Below are 13,818 nucleotides of genomic sequence, written 5' to 3'. Positions count from 1 at the left end.
ACTTTTTGAAATGTAGTCACTGTCGTAATGCGGGAAACACGGCAGCCAATTTGTGCACAGCAAGCTTCCACACACAGCGATGTGATAATAACTAGAAGCTCTGTTTTTGTTATGTCGACTGAAAGATAAATATTGACCAGGACACCGGGGGTAACTTCCTTTTTCTTGTTCAAAATAGTACCATGGGTATCTTTTATGTCCACTTGAGAGAGAAGACAGGGCCTCGGTTTAACATCTCATCCAAAAGACAGCACCTCTGACAGTATAGCACTCCCTCAACACTCTACTGGCGTGTCAGCCTAAAGTTATGTGCTCAAGTCCATGGCGGGGGACTTGAACCCACAATCTTCTGACACAGAAGCAAGTGTGCTACTCACTGAGCCAAAGCTGACACTAGATGTGCAGGAGTTTGTGTGGGATAGGATAGGTATTATACTTGCTTGATGATATATATCTTGATCTTCAGAAAACACAACCAACCATCATGCGATTAATTCAAGGTTACCATCTATTAGAATCTTACAGACTAGTGTCAGAACTTGCCCTCCCCACCTCTGCCATTAACAGAGCTCCTCCTTAACAGCCGCCAGCTTCCATAGTTTCCAGCAATGTCATCATCATAGGCAGTCCCTCGAAACGAGGATGATGTGCTTCCACGCCAAAAAGGGATGGGTTCACAGGCGTTTCAATGAAGGACCTAATATTCCAGGTCCAGAACTATATCTTGAAGGGTGGAAGATGCCTGTGCGTGGATTTTTTTAACGTGGGGTGGCCGTTGCACACCAGCCACCACACGGGCTCGACAGAGCTAGGTCTTGGTCCAGTGGCGAGGGTTAACCAAGACGACTGGAGACCAGCTCTGTTGCACGGACCTAGTGTGCGCACATATCACAGTGTGGGCTGGTCCGTGGTGCCCCTGGGCCCTCGGCTCTCTCCCTCTACAATTTCTTGCCGCTCCTTTGCCCCTCCTGCTGTGCCTGCCCGCCTTGCAAACAGCGACCTGGCTTCGCAGCCGTCGCCCTCCAGCAGCAGAACGCACTGCTCCCTGCAGTGGTATGCCGCCGCACGCTGCTCCCTCCAACGGCCCCGGCCCCGGCCCCCAGCCTGCTGATGTAGGCTGTCGGGCGACCGAGATGCTTCTTTGTGGTGCGGTGACTCCTGACTCTCCTCAACTGGTGTGTCCTCCAACTGACCCTGCATACTCCAGCGGGTCAGTGCGGGAGGGCATCAGCGGGTACAATCCCACTGTTAATATATTAACAAATATTGATTGAGTGAAAACTGTAACTTAGAAACCTGTTTCTAATGATTATAAAATACCTTTGTGCCAAAGATTATGTCGCAAAGTCCAGACCAGTAACAATCTGTATTATAGGATGTTATTTCCTTCTGCTCACGAAAGATTAATAGTTGTTCTGCTAAGATTTGGTTAATTATTTCTTCCAGTTATAGACAGTTCCAGCTAATCATTGCCAAAAATGTTGATTCTTTTTTAAGGTCTCCTTTTCCCTAAAATTAAACATATCTGTTTGATATCTGAGATATGGTCTACCTAGGAACCGCAGATTGTATTGATTTTTGGAACAAGGAGATAGTATAAGAGCTTGGTCTGATTATTCCATTGATTGATTAACAATGGGAAAAATTATAACTCTGACTTCTAATGTTTCAATAAAATATTCAAAGCTTCCTATGTATAATTATTTGTGGCAGATTAAATTCAGAGTTTTTGTTTTTATATTAGTCACGTTTGAGCACGAGACACCTCCTCTCCTCTCCTCTGCATTCACTCCTCTCTTGTCCTCCCTAACCCCTCTCCTCATACAGTCTCTCCCACTCAGGTTCATGGCTAACCCTCTCGACCGTGGCCTCTCTCCCCCCACGGCCTTGATCACCGTCAACAGCAACAACAGGAGCCTGCAATTATATAGCACGTTTAATGTCCCGAGGTGCTTCACAGATGGATAATCAGAATGAAATGGGGAACAAGCCAATGAAGGAACAATTAGTAGGGGTGACCAAAAGCTTGGTCAAAGTAGTGGGTTTTCAGGAAGGCCTTAAGGGAGGCAAGGGAAACGGTTTAGGGGTTTAGGGAGGGAATTCCAGAGCGTGGGGCCCAGAAGGCTGAAGGCACGGCCGCCAATAGTGCAGCGAAGGGAGTGGAAGCTGCACAAGAGGTCGGAGGAGTTGCTATATAAATGTAAATTTTTGTTGTATAGCTCGGGCAAGTGATTTGGCGCAGTAAGTGACTTGTTATGACTTGGATATCACCACTTGTACTGCCTCCAAGAGTTTTTATGTCAAACTGTCACACTTGGACAAGAGTGAGTGTCGAATTAATGGGATTTGTTACAGGATGTTGTGCCATGCGAGATCAATTGCTCGACACATAGCGAGCTACGAGAAAGTCCCTTCTGTGGAGATGTATGGCTCCATGCAGGCAGCATAGGGCAGGCACAGACTGGCAGAGCAGCTGCAAAGGTTTGTTTTTTTGCTAATTACCTCTCCTTCCCTGCAGGTGCCAATTCATGCTCTTCGGCAGCTCATCGAAGTACCCATTCTTTAACGTTTGAGTCTGGATTGTGAGAGACAGATTATCCATGGGGCTAACCGCATCTCCCAGCGTAACTCCGGCAAAAGATTGTCAGAAACAGTGTAAACAACTGTTTACGGTGTAAGATCGTGGCACCCCCCCATGGAAATTCAACAATGATGTCAGCAGGATATTGAACTGTGGTAAGTATCACAGTCAAACTAACTCTTGTCTTTCCATGCCTACAATACACCAGTTGATCAGGAGTGGAAACGATGGCTAATTTTGCTCGGCCTAGCCAAGGGCACTGAGGGCAATTGTATCACTCTGTTACCATCTCCTTTTGCCTTGCATCATCATCCTTTTAACATTTAATCTCTCCTGCCTCCCGCCCTATCACAGTCCTTTCCTTTTGTTCTTTCCTCCCCTCCATGCAGTACTGAGGGAGTGCTGCACTGTGGGAGTTGCCATCTTTCAGATGAGATGTTAAACTGAAGTCCTGTCTTCTCTCTCAAGTGGATGTAAAAGACCCCATGGCACTATTTCGAAGATCAGCAGGGGAGTTATCCCTGGTGTCCTGGCCAATATTTATCCCTCAATCAACATTAAAAAAGATAAAGATTGGGCGGGGACAGAGAGCCTGGGATTAGAGAGGGAGAGACTGAGGGGGGGGAGAGAGAGAGAGAGAGAGAGAGACTGGGGTGGGGGGGAGAGAGAGAGAGACTGGGGTGGGGGGGAGAGAGAGAGAGACTGGGGGGGGGGGGGAAGAGAGAGAGAGAGAGACTGGGGGGGGGGGGAAGAGAGAGAGAGAGAGAGAGAGAGAGAGAGAGAGAGACTGGGGGGAGAGAGAGAGAGAGAGACTGGGGGGAGAGAGAGAGAGAGAGAGAGAGACTGGGGGGGGGGGAGAGAGAGACCGAGACTGGGAGAGAGAGAGACTGGGGGGTAGAGAGAGAGAGAGAGACTGGGGGGGGGGAGAGAGAGAGAGAGAGAGAGAGAGAGAGAGACTGGGGGGGGAGAGAGAGACCGAGACTGGGAGAGAGAGAGACTGGGGGGTAGAGAGAGAGAGAGAGAGAGAGAGAGAGACTGGGGGGTAGAGAGAGAGACTGGGGGGGGGAGAGAGAGAGAGAGAGAGAGAGAGAGACTGGGGGGAGGGACATAGAGACTGGGGGGAGGGAGGGAGAGAGAGAGACAGACAGAGAGAGAGAGACTGGGGGGAGGGAGAGAGAGACAGAGAGGGAGACTGGGGAGAGAGGGAGAGAGAGAGAGAGAGAGAGAGAGAGAGACTGGGTGGGTGGGAGAGAGAGAGAGAGAGAGACTGGGGGGAGAGAGAGAGAGAGAGAGAGAGAGAGACTGGGGGGAGGGAGAGAGAGAGAGAGAGAGACTGGAGGGAGGGACATAGTGACTGGGGGGAGGGAGAGAGAGAGACAGAGAGGGAGACTGGGGAGAGAGGGAGAGAGAGAGCAAGAGACTGGATGGGAGAGAGAGAGTGTGACAGAAGGGTGGGGAGAGAGAAAATGGGAGAGAGAGAGATTGAGACTGGGGAAGAAAGCGCGAGACTGGGGTAGAGGGAGAGAGACTGGGGTGAGAGAGAGAGAGAGAGAGAGACTGGGGAGAGAGAGAGAGAGACTGGGGGAGAGAGAGAGAGAGAAGTACTGGGTGGGAGAGAGAGTGTGACAGAGGGCTGGGGAGAGAGAAAATGGGGGGAGAGAGAGAGAGAGAGACTGGGTGGGAGAGAGAGAGTGACAGAAGGGTGGGGAGAGAGAAAATGGGGGGAGAGAGAGAGGGAGAGAGACTGGGGGGAGAGAGATTGAGACTGGGGAAGAGAGATTGAGACTGGGGGAGAGAGAGATTGAGACTGGGAAAGAGAGAGAGAGACTGGGGTAGAGGGAGAGAGACTGAGGTAGAGAGAGAGACTAGGAGAGAGAGAGAGAGAGAGACTGGGAGAGAGAGAGAGACTGGGAGAGAGAGAGAGAGACTGGGGAGAAAGCGAGAGACTGGGGGGAGGGACATAGAGACTGGGGGGATTGAGAGAGAGACTGGGGAGAGAGGAAGAGAGAGAGAGAGACTGGGGAAGAGAGAGATTGAGACTGGGGAAGAGAGAGAGACTGGGGTAGAGGGAGAGAGAGAGACTGGGGTAGAGGGAGAGAGAGAGGCTGGAGAGAGAGAGAGAGAGAGAGAGACTGAGGGGGAGAGAGATTGAGACTGGGGTAGAGGGAGAGAGACTGGGGTAGAGGGAGAGAGACTGGGGTGAGAGAGAGAGAGACTGAGGTGCTGTTTGTGGGAGCTTTCATGTGTGTAAATTGGCTGCCGTGTTTCCTACATTACAACAGTGACTACATTTCAAAAAGTACTTCATTGGCTGTAAAGCGCTTTGAGACGTCCGGTGGTCGGGAAAGGCACTACATAAATGCAAATCGTTCTTTTTCTTTCTCCCCACTTTCCCTGCCTCTGCACTTGCTTAAAGCCAGTTCCGTCTCTAACTTGTTCCAGTTCTGACGAAAGGTCATCGACCTGAAACGTTAACTCTGTTTCTTTCTCCTCAGATGCTGCTTGACATGCTGAGTATTTCCAGCATTTTCTGTTTTTATTTCAGATTTCCAGCATCTGCAGCATTTTGCTTTTGAATCACTTCAACGATTTCCCTTGTTAAGATCAAATAGCTCAGTATAGACTTGGAATCCAACCTGGAGATTCCAGTCTGTATATCTTCAGAATACACCTTTTGTTTTTTTTACCTGGGAAGGTTTAAGGCGGAAATTCCATGGATTTAAATTGGAATTTAAATAATTATAAGCTCAGCGAGACACAGCTCAGTCTTCCTTTGCATCTTTTGCATTCAGCCCACTATATCAAACCATCTCCCGTCCTGCAGCATAACCGTTTCAGTAACTGAAAAGCAACTGAGGTGTATTGTAGGCACGGCAAAGACAAGGGTTAGTTTGGCCGTGATACCTAGCACAGTTCAATGCCCTGCTGATACTTTTGCCGGGATTTCTGACGATCTTATGCAGGAGTTCTGCCGGGAGATTGGGTTAGCCCCATGGATGATGTATCCCTCACCATTTAGGCTCAGACCTTGAAGAATGGGTACTTTGGTAAGCTCGCAAAGAGCATGAATTGGCACCTTCAGGAAAAGAGAGCTGAAAGTGCAGCTCCCCTCCTTTCCCAATGGCCATGGGACTTACCTGGTCTACATGATTCAGCTTCACACCAGGGGAATGCCCAACGGGGCCATCGGATGGTCAAGAGTTTCTGAAAGTTTTGTTTTGAGTGAGTATGTAGGCTTTTGGTCACACTTCCAAGAGCTAATTTTGAAAAGCTGTGGTCCTAGCATGGTGCCTGACTGGACAGAAGGACAGGCCATAAATGTTGGCCATTAACATAACATAAAAATTAGGAGCAGGAGTAGGCTATTTGGCCCATCGATCCTGCTCTCCCATTCAATAAGATCATGGCTGATTTTCTACCTCAACTCCACTTTCCTGTAATATCCCCATATTCTTTATTTCCCTTACTATCCAAAAATCTATCTATCTCTGCCTTGAATATACTCAACGACTGAGCCTCCACAGCCCTCCTGGGTCGAGAATTCCAAAGATTCACCACCCTCTGAGTGAAGAAGTTTCTCCTCATCTCAGTCCTAAATGGCCGACCCCTTATTCTGAGACTGTGACCCCTGGTTCTAGACTCCCCAGCCAGGGGGAAACATCCTCCCTGTATCTACCCTGTAAAGCCCTGTAAGAATGTTGTCTGTTGCAATGAGATCACCTTTCATTTTTTTTAAACTCTAGAGGATATAGGCCCAGTCTACTCCATCTCTCCTCATAGGACAATTCCCCCATCCCAGGAACCAGCCTCTGACCTAAACTCCCATTGAGCAATGATTCATGTCAGGGAACCTCCCCTCACAAAAATACTTTTCTAGTGCCAGAGTTTATCGGGTGCTTCCAGCTTGCAAATGATACATTCTCACAACATTTCCCCTTCACAATTTTAGAACCTGTCTTCTTTCACTAATCAACATATACCAATTAATCTCCATCAGCAAAGCTGACAAAAAATAAATCTGCTCTAAAGTTGAGATCGGCTCGGTAAGATGATGGATATCTCTCATTAAGCCCAGGTTTCAGCAAATTACTATCACTATATTTTGCTACAAACACTTTTACTTAAACCTTGGAAGAATAAATATAGCCCAATTCAGTTTTGTTGTATCACTGTCTGAACTATAAAGCAGTGACTATTTCCTCCTTTGCCTTATATACATATTACTGTGCTTTATAAAGATTCCCTGGAAACACACAACTGCCAAGCTGTGTACACTACACACTAGGTGGTCCCAGTCATTGGCAATCGGCAGTATCAATAAGACCTTCAAATAACATACTGTTGTCTAGCAGTGCTTGAGAGAGGGACAAACGTATCTCTTTGTTGCAGAGGAAGGTTTTTAGACTGCAGCCTTGAAAATGAGATTAAATTATGTAAGAATGATGTGGAGGACATTTTTGTGATCATGAGATACCATTTTTTGGGCATGATTATTGTCAGATAAAAGATTCTTATTGCAAGATTCCTAGTTTAAATTCCGCCTAAGCCAAAAAATGGACATCTTTCTGATAAGAGATTGTCTGACCCAATGAGTAAGTTTTCATCTTCACCATCTGGTACAGGTTGAAGCTCCCTTAATGTTCAATCAAGTGCCCCCTTTTGGTAAGGGCACTAGAACCTAAATTTCCGAATAACACTTTAAAGTGAACTTAGTTGAAATTAAAATTTGGTTGCCGGGGGTGATGATGCACTCTAGTCCCTCTGGTGGCCACCTTTCGTGGACGGCCGGGAGCGTACCAGTGGACACCGTGTGCTCCATCTCCAATGCAACAGCTCTACAACTATTTTGAGTTGCATCTGTAACACATAAACATTAAATCAAGTGCCCCCTTGTTTTTTGTTAGGTTTTTTTGAGGGCACCAGAAACACAAATTATACAAGTGCCCTCTGGCTAAAAGGGGGGGGGGGGGTTAGTGGGGGGCATGAAAACCGACAAACTTAAACAAATTAACTTTTTACATGTGGTTCAAATTAAAATTTGGTTGCCGGGGGTGATGATGCACTCCAGTCCTTCCGGCGCCCACCTCTCACGGAAGGCCGCGAGCGTACCAGTGGACACCGCATGCTCCATTTCCAATGCAACAGCTCTTCAAACCTGTGAGCATACTCACAGGTCATACATTACGGTGGGAATGATCCAAACTCTGATAATGTAATGGACACGACTGCTGCCAACAAAATTAATTGGTTGCGCATGTGCAGTTTCAGTGATTTTTGTCTTAATATTTTACAGTCTGTCTCTTTACAACCGCAGATTCTCCACACTGCCCAAGGCAGATTCCAGACGCTGTTTTCCACTCCGGTCCAAATGCGGGGGTCTATTCTCCGTTTTCTTTCAACGTGTAACGGTTCGGAATAAAGGCCAATTCACAGCATGTATTCAAGCTCAATCTTTGTGCAAGTAATATCACAATATGGATTGATCCTTTTGCTCAGGAGCAGCGGTGGGAGCAAAATCGGAGCCGAGACTCGCGGTGGAAGAAGTAGAACAGTGACAGAGCCACCATTGTGGTCTTGGTTACAAGTGCAAATCAGGCCTGTAACACAACAGGGGGATTACAGTGAATTAATTGAAATTCTACAATGGCAATGAATTTTCTTCTCCTTTCCCTTCACACCGAGCTCGTGCTCCGAACAAATAAATATCTGCAGCCCTCCCAACCTGAAAAATTATCATACATTAAATACTTAAACCAACCCACAATATTATTATTAAACCAACCCAGATCTCCACAGATTTATGCGATATTTCTGCATACAGTTTTGGTCTCCTTATTTAAGGAGGGATATACTTGTTTTGGAAGCAGTTCAGAGAAGGTTCACGAGGTTGATTCTTGAGATGAAGGGGTTGTCTTATGAAGAAAGGTTCAGCAGGTTGGGACTACTATACTCTTGGAGTTTAGAAGAATGAGAGGCAATCTTATTGAAACGTATAAGATTCTAAGGGGGCTTGACAGGGTAGATGCAGAGAGAATGTTTCCCCTCGTGGGGAATCTAGAACTCGGGAGCATAGTTTCAGAATAAGGGGTCGCCCATTTAAAACGGAAATTAGGAATTTTTTTCTCTCACAGGGTCGTGAATCTTTGGAATTTTCTGCTCCAGAGAGCTGTGGAGGCTAAGTTATTGAATATATTTAAGGTGGAGATAAACAGATTTTTGAACAATAGGGAGTGAAGGGTTATGGGAAGCGGGCAGGGAATGAGGCCAACAATGAGGCTAAGATCAGATCAGCCATGATCTTATTGAAAAGCGGAGCAGGCTCGAGGGGCCAAATGGCCTACTCCTGCTCTTATTTCTTATGTATTTCGATATTATTATACAGGTGCAGCGTTAAAAATCCGGAGTTCCGGAATCCGGACTTCAGGACGATCCGTGGCAGGGTTTTCCGGAATCCAGACACCTTGACAAACCGTTACCGCCTCCAGCCAGGCCCAGTGAAAGGTCTAAAAATGAAATCCAACTACTGTGCAGTGACAAAAAGTGCATAAATAAAATTGCCAATCCTACCTGTTGTAGGTCAGGTCTTCACAGTCACTGCACCGCTGCTCCTGGGCCCACAGCAACTCTGCACAGCACACAAGCCCCTTCGGCCAGAAGCAACCAAGCTCCGCGCACAAGACCCCGGCCAGAATCAAACTCTGCACAGCACACTGCAGCTCCACAAAGCAGCAACCACGCAATCGGATCGCCGTGCGCCATGACTCCGAGCGGAGCCGAGTCGACCTCACCCGACCCGACTTTGATTTTAGGTTTGCACACCTGTACCTATAATAAAAAATAATACCTGCACCTGTACTGTACATGCACTTTTAAATCCAGCATTTCAAAAAAAAAGTGGCATTAAACATTACAGGGCTACACCAGCTGACCCTCCTACACCCCATGATCAGACCCCACCCAACCTGACTCAATCGCTGTGGTGTTTTCCCCGATTTAAAGATCTGCACATGTAAAGATTGTGAATTTATGTTGTGACATTGCAAACATGTCAACCAGGCCAACAGATACCCCAATGGGTTCAGATAAAGAAAAGAGGAAGCATAGTTCACTTTCAGTTGCCAAGGAAGTAGAGTTACTCCAGAGATTAGATAGAGGTGCTTCAGTGAGAAGATTGAGTGAGGAGTATAGTTTTAGACTCTCCACCATCTATGATGTCAGAAAACAGAAAGGACAGCTCATGAAGTTTTATGCGGAAAGTGATGTTCATAAGGAAATGAGTAAGAGAAAAAGTATGCATAAGCCGAGATGTGAAGATGTGGATCGAGCAGTGATGGAATGGTGGCGACAGAGGCGAAGTGAAAAGGTTCCTTTGTCTGGCCCAATGGTGGTGCAAAGAGCTAAAATATTCCATGCACAACTGGGGATTGAAACTCCATGCGAGTACGCTTCTGGTTGGCTAGCCAAATTTAAAAGGCATCATGGCATCAGGCAACTGAAAGTATGTGGTGAGAAACTCTTTTTGGAAAATAAACATTAGATCGAGTGCCCCGATCTGGGGGACAAGATTTGAACTCGGATCGTTAGATTCAAAGTCCAGAGTGCTCACCATTACACCATTGAACCAGCCTCAGCACATCATGAGGCAGCTGAAAATTAGTTCATCAAACTAATTGCTGATGAAAACCTTTCACCTGAGCAAATGTACAATGCTGATGAGACAGCACTGTTTTGGTGCTACGTACCGTGAAAGACATTTGCAGCAGCAGAAGAAACGCAGCCAGCAGGTATAAAAGACGTCAAGGATACGTTGACTGTGCTTGCTGCTGCAACTGCGGCTGGGACACACAAGTTATAACTTATGGTCATTGGGAGAAGCCAGCGTCCAAGATGTTTCAAGGGTTTGAGAGTATTGTCAGTGCATTATTATGCCAATAAGAAAGCATGGGTAACCAAGATAATCTTTCTGAACTGGCTTGAGAAGAATTTTGTCCCTCAAACGAGTGCTCATTGCACGGAAGCTGGCCTTGAGGAAAACTGCAAAGTAGACTTGCTGCTAGACAATTGCTCAGCACATCCCGATGCTGAGCTTCTGGTAAAGGATAATGTCCATGGAATCTACTTACCTCCAAATGTTACATCACTGTTACAGCCAATAGACTAAGGAATTTTGAGATCGATGAGGGGCCTGTACAAAAACGAGTTTATGAGGAGTTTGCTTAATGCTGTGAACACAAGCATGGGAATAAAAGCATTCTCAAAAGCTTTCTCTATCAAGGACATCATATGGACAGCTGCGCATGCATGGAACTTAGTAACTGCAGACACCTTGGTCAATGCTTGTGGCATAACATCTGGCCATCAACTATGTTTGCTGACAATGATGCTGATGATGCACCTCAGGACTTTTAACGCTTTTGTGTGTCTAGGGAGAAAGCAATGATTGCTCAACTTTTAGATTATGCAAGAGGGCTGACTTGCGAAGCTGCACAGGAATTGAATGAGGACGATGTCGCAGAAGTCATGGACATAGACAACGATGCTCCCGTTGTGCATTGTGCAGTGAGAGATGAAGAAATCATGCAGAGGGTTTTGCATCCAGAAAAAAAGGATGAAAGCAGTGAGGATGATGTTGATGTCTGTGATAAATCGAAAAAGTGCCCATTGACAAAGCAATCAATCTTTGTCAAGAATTAATTCACGCCTTAGAGCAATGAAGCTTCATAAGTGAAGAAGAAATACTGCAGGTCTACAGAATTCGTGAAAAATTAGTGAAAGAAAAGCCCAAATTATTTAAACAAACAATATTAAATATCTTTCAAAAGATGTCACATCAGAAGGCCCACGACCTACAGCATGCAACTACACCAGTAATTTCCACATTTGATAATCCTATTGATAGCCTGTCATCAGCTCCAGACATCATAGCTCTGTACCTCAAACACAACTCCCAGCCCCAGACATCAGAGCTGAGCCCTCTACCTCAAACACAACTCCCAGACATCAGAGCTGAGCCCTCTACCTCAAGCACAACTCCCAGCCCCAGACATCAGAGCTGAGCCCTCTACCTCAAGCACAACTCCCAGCCCCAGACATCAGAGCTGAGCCCTCTACCTCAAACATAACTCCCAGCCCCAGACATCAGAGCTGAGCCCTCTACCTCAAACATAACTCCCAGCCCCAGACATCAGAGCTGAGCCCTCTACCTCAAACACAACCTCCAGCCAACTGTAACTACGTTTATTTTTACTCTGTTTACCAAATAAAAGCCTTCATTTACTGTTTTATATTTCATAACTTTACTGTTTTACAAATAAAAATCTTTATTATATTTCATGCTTTGAGTACAGTACATTCCTTTTCAAATTTGAAGATGGTAGCAGAAGATACAGGCCGGGAAGCTCACATTAAGTGTGGTGAAAATAGCAGCTTCTTTTAACCCAGGGGATGTTCCTGCGAACTTTGCATTCAAGTACTGTACTGTACAGTCTACAGGTACAGGGGTACAGGGCATCAGACTACCTTCCGAAACATACAGCTGCAAAAACAAGAGAGGGAGACTTACCATGTGTTGCGAAGAAGTGAGGACAACAGGTATCAGGCAGTGCTTCGCCGAGAAGCTCACAAGGTGAAAACAGACCAGAGGGGAGAAGCCTCTTTTAACACAGGGAATGTTCCTAAGAACGTTGAAGAACTTTTCATGTATAGATACAGATATACAGGGCATTAGACTACATTCCAAAACATACAGGTACAAAAACAAGACAGGGAGACTTACCATGCGTTGTGAAGAAGCGAGGACTACAAGGCCTACGAAGAGAAGAACTACAAAATGATGTCGAAAAACCAGAAATATCAGAACCTGGGCTCAGGCATTTGCAGACTCGGGACGCGCGCTTCGGGCGTTCCGAAATCCGGAAATACGCAAACCTGGGTTCGGGCGTTTCCGAACTTCGGACATCACAAACACGTTCGAAAGTCTGGAATGGCCTCGGCCCCGAGGGCTCCGGAGTTTTTGGCACTGCACCTGTATATTAATAATGAAACCACCACAGACCTATGGGCAGAAGGCAGCTTCCGGTTCATTGGCGGCAGTCACCCTATAATGTAATTGGGTGAAATAACAGCCTGATGAGAATGTGAGAATGTGGGGGTTAATCTTCAAGCCCCACAGCAGTAGAACAAACCTCAGCGATCAGAACCAATGATCACAATATCCAGACTGACTTTAAACTCCTTTATGCCATATGAATGGGTTGGATGGAGCGTTAAATTGGTTGGAAATTAGTTCTGCCTGATTCCTGCTTATTGTGTGTCCCAGTATATTCTCAGATGATCTTCCAATGTCCGAAGTTCTTTCTGAAACAGGCAAGGGCTTCGGTACCGTATTTAGAAGCGGGTGTGATGCTCTGCGTGCAATCTGTCAGACACTAAGGAATCCTGGTGTCCAGGGGTATGAGGACTGACACACCAGCTGATGATTGAATGGTCAGAGGAATATTTTTAGGTAATTGGGTGACTGTTTTCCTGCTGCCACTTACACTGTCATGAACCTTTATGTTAACATATATTTTAAAAGTCTTTAAAATCAATAATCTGTACAAGCTACATGCCATGTAATGCTCCCATTACACTGGCCCCAATAAAGTATTTTAACTCGACCCTCAGAATAACAGTTTCAGTTGCTTCAGTAACATTTCCACTTCCTTCCCCAAACCTTACTGATTCTAACTTTCAAGCTTCAATGTCATGAGATTCAGCAGCCATTTTAATTGACTGTTCTTTCTGATATGCTGGGGAGAGGGCCTATTTTCCACTGAATGGGCACAAGTGTTACAGCAAGCTGGTTAGCCCTCTCTCACAAAATGAATGAAATATTCAAAGGGGCACTAAATATCTGTTCCAATTGGCCTCACATTGCCAAACTTAACAAGGGAAATAAAAACAGAAAATGCTGGAAATCTCAGCAAGTCAGGCAGAATCTGTGGAGAGAAGCAGAGTTAATGCTTCGGGTCGATGATCCTTCGTCAGTTCTGATGAAGGGTCATCGACCCCAAACGTGAACTCTGCTTCCTCTCCACAGATGCTGCCTGACCCGCTGAGATTTCCAGAATTTCCTGTTTTTATTCCAGATTCCAGCACCCGCAGTATTTTGCTTTTTAACGAGAGAAAATTGGGGGAAGATGCCCTTTATGTAGAACAGCCAAGGGAGTGTTAAGCTCTGTGGAGCACCAAGTGGA

This window comes from Pristiophorus japonicus, chromosome 11 (assembly GCF_044704955.1).
Source record: "Pristiophorus japonicus isolate sPriJap1 chromosome 11, sPriJap1.hap1, whole genome shotgun sequence".
Lineage (NCBI taxonomy): Eukaryota > Metazoa > Chordata > Chondrichthyes > Pristiophoridae > Pristiophorus > Pristiophorus japonicus.
The sequence above is the reverse complement of the archived record's forward strand: the minus strand, read 5'-3'. Positions refer to the sequence as shown.